At 34.1% G+C, this 9,305-nt stretch overlaps 1 pseudogene; it reads right to left on the bottom strand.

Annotated features, from left to right (window-relative positions):
• Positions 1–6,106: 6,106 nt before the first annotated feature.
• LOC125157873 (UPF0489 protein C5orf22-like) lies at positions 6,107–7,579 on the bottom strand (annotated as a pseudogene).
• Positions 7,580–9,305: the final 1,726 nt, after the last annotated feature.

Here is a 9,305-nt window from a genome sequence, read left to right as displayed (position 1 = left end):
GAGAAATACATGAAGCTATCCTTCCTTTACGTAGAGAAGTCTTTTTAAGGGGTGGCAAGGGCTAAATGTAGGGCCGCACAATTTCCTTGCGGAACTTTATTTCTTTCCCAATGGTTCTTTTCCCAGGGGACCTGTCGAGGGCAATTCCCCAACAGACAATTCCCCAGGTACTTTATTAAGGCCAAATTATATAAAAGCGGGAGTACAAGAAGCTTCACTGTCGGTGGACCGCCCTGCAGTCCCGATCCGTCCACAACCCGGGCCCTGCCATCAGGCTGGTTGGATAGCTCGGCTTCTGGCAATCAGAAAAACTAAAAGGCAACCAACGGAATGGGAGAAGATATTTGCAAATGACATATCTAATAAAGGGTTAGTATACAAAATCTATAAAGAACTTATCAAACCCAATGCCCCAAAAAACAATTAATCCAGTAAGAAATGGGAAAAAGACATGAATAGACACTTCTCCAAAGAAGACATCCAGATGGCTAACAAACACATGAAAAGATGCTCAACATTACTCATTATCAGGGGATATGCAAATCAAAAGAACAATGAGATAACACTTCACACCTGTCAGAATGGCTAAAATTAACAACTCAGGCAACAACAGATGTTCCCAAGGATGCAGAGAAAGAGGAAACCTTTTGCACTGCTGCTGGGAATGCAAACTGGTACAGTCACTCTGGAAAACAGTATGGAAACTCAAAAATATTAAAAATAGAACTACCCTAGGATCCAACAATTGCACTAGTTGGTATTTATCCAAAAAATACAGGAGTGCTGGTCTGAAGGGGTACATACACTGCAATGTTTATAGCAGCACTATCAACAATAGCCAAAGTATGGAAAGAACCCAAATATCCATTGATTAATGAATGGATAATGAAGATGTGGCATATATATGCAATAGAATATTGTTTGGCAATCAAAAAGAATGAAATCTTGCCATTGGAACAACGTGGATGGAACTAGAGTGAATTATGCTTAGCGAAGTATGTCAGAACAAGACAAATATATGATTTCATTCTTATGTGGAATTTAAGAAACAAAACAGATGAGCATAGGTGAAAAGAAGCAAAAATAAGATAAAAACAGAGAGGGAGACAAACCATAAGAAACTCTGAAATACAGAAAACAAACTGAGGGTTGCTGGGAGGGTATTGGCTGGGGGAATGGGCTAAATAAGCTATAGGCATTAAGGAGGGCACTTGTTGGGGTGAGCATTGGGTGTTAATGTAAGTGATGAGTCACTAAATTCTATTCGTGAAATAATTATTACACTATATGTTAACTAACTTGGATTTAAATAAAAAATAAATTTAAAAAAATTCAGGGAGCAATAAAATTTTTCACACAAACAAAAATTTAGGGAATTTGTTGTTAGTAGATTTTCCTTGCTAGAAATGTTGAAAGAATTTCTTTGAAAGGAAAATAATATATGTCAGAAACTAGAATCTACATAAAGAAAGGAAGAGCGTTGAGGGAATAAAAAATGAAAGCAAAGTAAAAATTTTCATTCTTATTATACTTAAGTGATCTATCAGATAACCGTTTGTTCAAAATAACAACAGTGATATATTTTATTATGTTTCTTTATTTATCTATAATATATATACACACTTGTGTATGCATATATATAAATGAATGAATGACATAAATTTCATAAGGGAATTAGAAAATAATTAGAATTGTATTATTATAAGGTACTCATCCTACCCATGAAATGGTATAGTGTTACCTGAATTAGTTGTAAATGTATATTGCACTCTAAGGCAACCACTAAAAAAATAAAATAAAAACAAACAAAAAGAATTGATATGCTGAGAAAAGAAATTTAAATCATGTAAAATACTGAGTTAAAGCCACAAAGTGCAGATAAAGTTAATGACAAAAATAGGAATAAAGAGCAAGTTCAACAAATAAAAACCCATAAAAACTTGTATTGTAACATATTCTGAGAGTATTCCACAAGACATGCAAATATTTCTAATAAATTTTAACTTGATAAATGATGTCTTACAATATGATATATGTGACAATGAACATCACATGATCACAATTGAGCCAATGGTTCTTGAAATTCGCTTTGATATACAAGTGCTTTGGATTACCAGCATGTTTCCAGAAAAATTATGCTCCGTAGCCAAGGTTTTACTTTATATCAATAATCACTTCAAATGTTAGTGGTCTAAGTGCACCAATAAAAAGACAAAGATTGTCAGAATGGATTAAAAAATACAACCAAAACTCTGTTTTCAACAAGAAAGCCACTTTTATATAAAGACACATGTACATTAAAAGTAAATGGATGGAGAAAAAATCCCATGGCAACACTAATAAAAAAAACAAACAAACAGGAATAGTTCATTTCAGGGACAGAAGATATCAAAATAAGAGAAATTATCAGGGATAAAGAAAAACATTACAAAATGATAAGGGATATCAACAAAAGGATTCTAAAGTTTATATGTAGAGGCCCAAAATAGCCAACAAAAAATTTAGGGAGACCAAAGTTGGAGGACTGATTCTACCTTACTTGAAGTCTCACTTATAAAGCTACAGTAATCAAGACAATGTTGAATTCAGGAAAGACTAGACAAATAGATCAGGGGAACAGATAGGCAGAATAGACCCAGAAATAGACCCTAATAAATAAAGTTAACATATTTACTAAAAAATAAAAAGCAATACAATGGAGCAAATATAGTCTTTTCAAAAAATAGTGTAGAACAAATGGACATCCACATGCAAAATTAATCTAGACACAGATCTTATGCTTTGCACTGAAATTAACTCAAAATGGATCATAGTCCTAAATGTAAAATGCAAAACCATAGAAATCCTAGAATATTACATAGGGAGAAACCCTAGATGACCTTAGGTATGGTGATGATTTTTAGATACAAAACCAAAGACATGATCCATGAATGAAATAATTTATAAGCTGAACTGTATTAAAAATAAAGATTTCTCTGTGAGAAACAGGATCAAGAGAATGAGAAGACAATCTCATGCTGGAAAAAATATTTCCAGAAGACATTATCTAATAAAAATTTTTCAGGATAATGAACTCTTAAAACTCAACAACAACAAAAAAAATTTAATTGGTCAAAGACCCTAACAATCACCACAAACAAAGAAGATATACAGGTGGGAAATAAGTGTATGAAAGATCCTCCACATCATATGTCACAAGGGAAATGAAAATTAAAACAATTAGATGACACTACAAATCTATTAGAATGAGCAAATCTGCAGCACTGATAACATCAAATGCTGGTGATAATATGGGGCAGTAGAAACTCTCATACAGTGTTGGTGGGGACAGCAGATTGTCAGGCCAATTTCAAAGACATTTTGACAGTTTCTAACAAAACTAAACATATTCTTACCATGAATTCTAGCAAAAACACTCATGCCTTTGTATTTACCCAAAAGAGTTCAAAGTGTATGTTCACATGAAACTTTCACACAGATGTGTATAGAAGCTCTGCTCATAATTTCCAGTACTTGGAAACAACCAAGATTTCCTTTGTTATGTAAGTGAATAAACAGTGGTGTATCAAGAGAATGGGTGTTTATTTATTATATTTATTTAGTGCTAAAAAATGAGCGATCAAGACATAAAAATACATGGATGAATCTTAAATGTGTATTACTAAGTGGAAAGCCAATCTGAGAAGGCTACAAGTTCTGATTCCAATTGTATGACATTCATTCTGGAAAAGGCAAAATTATGGAGACAATAAAAAGTTCAGCTGTTGCCTGCAATGGGGTATTAGGTGAGAAGAATTGAATAGGCACAGCACTGAGGGTTTTAACACAGTGAAAATATCTGTGATATTATAGTGATGGATATACGTCATTATATATTTGTCAAAACCCATAGAATGTGAACACTAAGAGTAAACTGTGGACTTTAGGCGATTATGATGTGTCAAATTATGACATATAAACTTAATAAACAACAACAACAAAAAGTACCATTATGGGGAAAGGTGTTGACAATGGAAGAGACTATAGATGTGTGGGGACACAGGGTATATGGACAGTATATCTACATTTATTTCAATTTTATTGTAAACCTAAAATTGGTCTACAATTAACATTAATAATTTAATACTAAGTAAAAAATAACCCAATGAAAGCAGGCAAAAGTGTGCCACTTCACCCACAAAGATATACGAATGGTCAATTAAATACATTGAAAATATGCTCAAAATCATTAATTGTTAGGGAAATGTAAATTAAAACACAATGGAATACCACTACGAACTTACTAGAATGTCTGAAATTAAAAAGGTTAATCATATCAAGTATTGGAAAAAATGTGGAAGCAACCGAATTCTAATACACTGTAGGTGGTAAGGGAAAATGGTACACAAGACAGTTTGGCAATTTCTCAAAAAGTTAAGCATACAATTACCATATAATCCAGCCACTTAACTTCTTTACACTTAGTCGAGAAAAAAAAAAAAGTATTTGCTCATTCATTTTTTATTTTAAATCTTTATTTTTTTTTAATTTTTGGTTTTGGTTTTAAATTTTTTAAAATCTCAAAACATACCTTTTTATTTATTTTAGCACACAAAATAATTTACTCATAAAAGTAACATCCATTTATAGAACTCTAATAAAATCTTTTCAAAACTTAAAAATAAATAGCACTCTTTTGCAATTCTGATTTTACGGAGAAAACTTTTTGGCACATAACGTTCTATCAAAATAGAAAGCTGAATCACTTTGCTTTGCTTTTCACAACAGAAATAGGCATTCACGCTATCAGCCTTGGGAAATTGCTGACAAGAAAAATTCGCAGGAAAATAGTATCATCGAAAAATGGGATCTGGTGCCATCTACTGAGTGACAATGGTAATGTTATCTTGGATATTAGCCATCAAGTTAGGTAACATACAACTGCAGTTACATGCAGCTGCACATGTACACATATGGCCAAGGCCTGAAAGTATCATGCAAAATGAAAACAAATGATATGTTAGGACTGAGGAATGGATGGGTGTTTTTTCCCCGTTTAAATGCCATCCTAACTTTTAAAGAAAAAGAAACCACACAGTGAAAAATAATTGCTGAACATGGGGAATACTGAATAGGGTAAGACTTTGGTAAATTAAGCAAATGAAAAGTTCTATGATTAAGAAGGACTCAGGTAGGGTCTCTTCCTCATGGAGATGGTGGTAGAAGGCAGTTATATCTTTGGGTATTTACACTAGGTCAAAATTAAGGATTTGTCTTTTTTATCTACTATTTACATTAAAAGCTGGTTTATTTGAAGAAATTACCAACCCAGACTGCCAATAAAGTGGCAGTTAGGAACTATAATGATAATCAATGCCAATACTGATCATCTGGAGGCACCAAAAACCCTGAAGGGCTTTTCTGATTAGCAAAGAAAATTTTTGTTTTGTTGACTGCTCAAATAGACCTTCTCCATACCAACAATAATGTGAGTTTGCCACAACAGCTGTGCCACAACCCTGACAGTCTTGGAAAGGTAGGATTCCTGCAACATTTTCATGGACTAGCCAGTTTATTTATTTATTTTTTTGGTAGCTTTTGAGAATATTACTTTCTTATCCTGCCAGGATGCCCTGAGTACTAAGAAGATGCCTAAGACATGTTTGTGGTTGTTCCTTCACAATACTTCTCGTAATCCATAATTTGTTTCTTAGCCATCCCCTAAGAGGACAGGGGGCCTTGTCTATCCTGTTCATTACCATATACCCAGAAAATAATTATGTTTGGCACATGTAAATGCTAAATAAATGTCGGTTGAGTGAATGAATGAATGAATGAATTTTGTACAGTCCAATTTACCTAGGGGGAAAAACAACCTGCACAAAATGAGAAAGACTATGATAGAAAGGAATAAAAATAAGCAACAATCAAGGGGGGGGAGGGTAGACCTGATGTAGACAAAAAAAAATTGTAGACAAAAAAAATTGTCATCTTTCAACAACTGATGAGAGCTGTTTGAGATTCAAACTATCAGAAAGATTTTAACAAAGTTAATATAAAAACAAAGGTCTTCTCTGGAAGACTCATTTATAATAAGTTAATGAAAACCCTGTTACTACACCAAGATGTTATAGGAACCTAGTGTTTTGTTGTTTCAAGATGGAGAACACTCTGCTAAATACACCAGGTGAATGTCTACAGCCCCATACAGGGAGCTCAGCACATTAAGGACTTTTTCTTGAATGGTGTCAACTTGCTCAGAAGGACAGTAATCATTCCAGATTTGACCTTGAAATTGTCACGAGAGTAGGTTTTGGTAAATTTTTCAGTAAATAATATACAGACTGAATATTTTACAGAATATATATACAGAATATTATACAGAATATATATCTGAATAATATACAGAACAATTTCTTGTTCTGTGATGATATGGTGAGGTAGTTCCAAATAATCACAGGTTAGACCAGCCTGGTGAACCATTTCATAGTCTGGTACTTCCATCCATTTTCTCAAACTCTATACAAGTGGAATTAGTGATTCTATTCCAGGGTTTGAAGCCCATTTCTGTACAGTTTCTTCATCATCACCATCACACAGATCAGCAAAAGAATCTTCTAAATCTTCTAACTGATGAATTCGGGTATCAACACAATCTACCAAATCTTCCTCTGTCAGGTTGGTATCAGGCTTTTTAAATTGGTACAACTCTTGTAAGATTTTGTATTTTTCCTGAGTGAATATTTCTTTGAAGGGATTCTTGACTGAAAAAAAAATCCAAGTAAATATCTAAAACAAACGCATCCCCTTTCTTCAAAATTTCCAGAATTTGCCCAGTGCTGACTGTTGTCTGGCATTCTTGGCTTTCAGAAAAGCATGGGAATGACTGCTCTAGGGAAGTTTAGCCCTTCTTCTGTGTCACTGTGTCCTTTTCCAATCCTTCCGAATAAGAGTCACAGTTAGTAGAGGCAGTGTTTTCTGCATCTTCCAGTGCTAGCTTTGGCTTCTTAGCAGAAGACACTGCATCATTTTCTTCTTGGCTGTTACACAGTTTGTAAGGTTTTACCATAATCACATCCAATTGCAAAGGTTTTTGGTTCTCTAGCTGGTCTTCAGTTACATAAAGACCATCACTTAGTAATGATCTGTACTTGTAACCCTGATTGTTTTGGTAGAAGTGTCTCTGCCTTCTAAAAAGTGATGTTTGCCCTCTCTTATTTGCTGAGCCCACATGGGATGAAGCCATAGAACATGAGAAAAATGGCCAGCATTAACTGCAGACATAATCCAATTCTCAATATTTAATTCTTTTGAGGTACCATGGTTGTTTCAAGGAAAAGTACTTGTGACTGAATTGAAAACGCCATTTTTTCCCAAAAAGTGTTTCCTTGTCATACACAGTGTCAGCTGGCATATTCACAGGAATAAGGAGGTCTCTATGTGAATCGAAATGCACAAAACTTATATTACCTGGAGGAAGATGCTTTGAGCCATTGGCCCGGTATATATAAGGCAGGACCTACTGGTGATCCTCCAGGACCTACACTGGGAGTTTGGAGTAGCGCCAGAGAGGAGCGCGCTCTCCCATGAGCGTGCTCATGGTTTTATTGCCTGTCAGTGTTCCCGCCAGCCAGCCGCAGTGGCGAGGCTAGGACTCAGCATTTGCTTGTTCTAAGACGCGTACATGGATATTGATAGCAGCTTTATTTATAATAGCAAAAGATGGAAAACAGCCCAAATACTTATCAACAGGTGAATGCACAAAAAATTATAGCATGTTATATTATAGTGCTTAGCAATAAAATTGAATGCTTTATTGATACACAGAAAAATTGGATAAATTTCAAAGTAATTATGCTGAGTAAATGAGGATAGCCAAAAGAGGAGTATACATCATGATTATATTCATATAAAAATGGAAAGTAATCTACAGTGACAGAAAGCATATTAGTAGGTGCTTGGGCATGGGAAGGGGGGAAGAGTCAGGAGCAAGGGCTTACAATCAGAACTGAGGAAGCTTCTGCGTGATGGATGTGTTCATTATCATAATTACAGTGATGGTTTTACAGATGCATACATTTGTGAAAACTTACAAATTATGAAATATAAAATGTACTGTTAATTGTATGTCAATTGTAATTCTGTAACTTTTCTAAGAAAATTCGCATGCAGAAAAAATATGTATTTAATCACTGGTACTAAAAAGTTAAATTTCATGACAGTCATTATCCAATCAATATTAGAGGATTTATTATGAATTAGTTTCAGCTAATGGTTATTGAGTGCTTACATTATGCCAATGAATGGTCAGATATTTTAGAGGTGTTATGCCATTTAATCTTTATGATACTCTGATAAGGTAGATTTAACCATTACTCCCATTTTATAAATTAGAAAATAAAGTTTAGGGAGCTTAAATAATTTGTCCAAGATCATACAGCCAGGAATTGGTGAATCTAAAATGCAAACAAAATTTTGTTTTGTTTTACTTTGCTTTGTTTCTGATTCCAAAAAAACAATTAATTACCTTATCATACTGATTCTCTACACAATAATCCATTAGTTTGGAAGAAATCCAGTACTAGTAATACGTATTTGTCCACTCATTCATATGCCCTATTATTCATTATTGATGTCAATGTTATAGACGTTATAGATGTTTTTGACATATTGTCACATTTTACTGAATTAGCATGCTCTTCCCAAGGTCAATTCTGCCTAAATGCTCTATATAGCACTACCACTGTTTGTTCTTTACTGTCATCTAATGGTATATTTAGTGGTATTCTTCTACATACAATAGTGTTATTTATATAAAATTTTTACTTAAATATTTATTATTATAAAAGATCAACTAAGAGACATCAATGTAAAATATCCTGATTTTCTCAATAAATTACATGGTATGTTGCAAAGTCACTAGAATACTGCCACTACAGAATGCTGTAGATTGATGTACTATAGGGACATTAACAAAGACTTGTCTACAAATTTACTTTCATATTCTTACTTGTTCTTTTACAAAGGCATACACACACACACACACACACACACACACAATCACACACAATGGAATATTACTCAGCAATCAAAAAATGAAATCTTGGGGGCATGTGGGAGGCTCATTTGGTTAAACGTCTGACTCTTAATTTTGGCTCAGGTCGTGATCTTGAGGTTTGTAAGACTGAGCCCCACATTGGATTTCGCATGCTGACAGTATAGAGCCTGCTTGGGATTCTCTTTCTCCCCCTCTCTCTGCCCCTCTCCCACTCATGCTGCTCTCTTTCTCTGAAAACAAATAAATAAACTTAAAAAAGGAATGAAGT

This window comes from Prionailurus viverrinus, chromosome X (assembly GCF_022837055.1).
Source record: "Prionailurus viverrinus isolate Anna chromosome X, UM_Priviv_1.0, whole genome shotgun sequence".
Lineage (NCBI taxonomy): Eukaryota > Metazoa > Chordata > Mammalia > Carnivora > Felidae > Prionailurus > Prionailurus viverrinus.
Note: the sequence above shows the minus strand (reverse complement) of the source record. Positions and strands in the feature narration are given on the sequence as shown.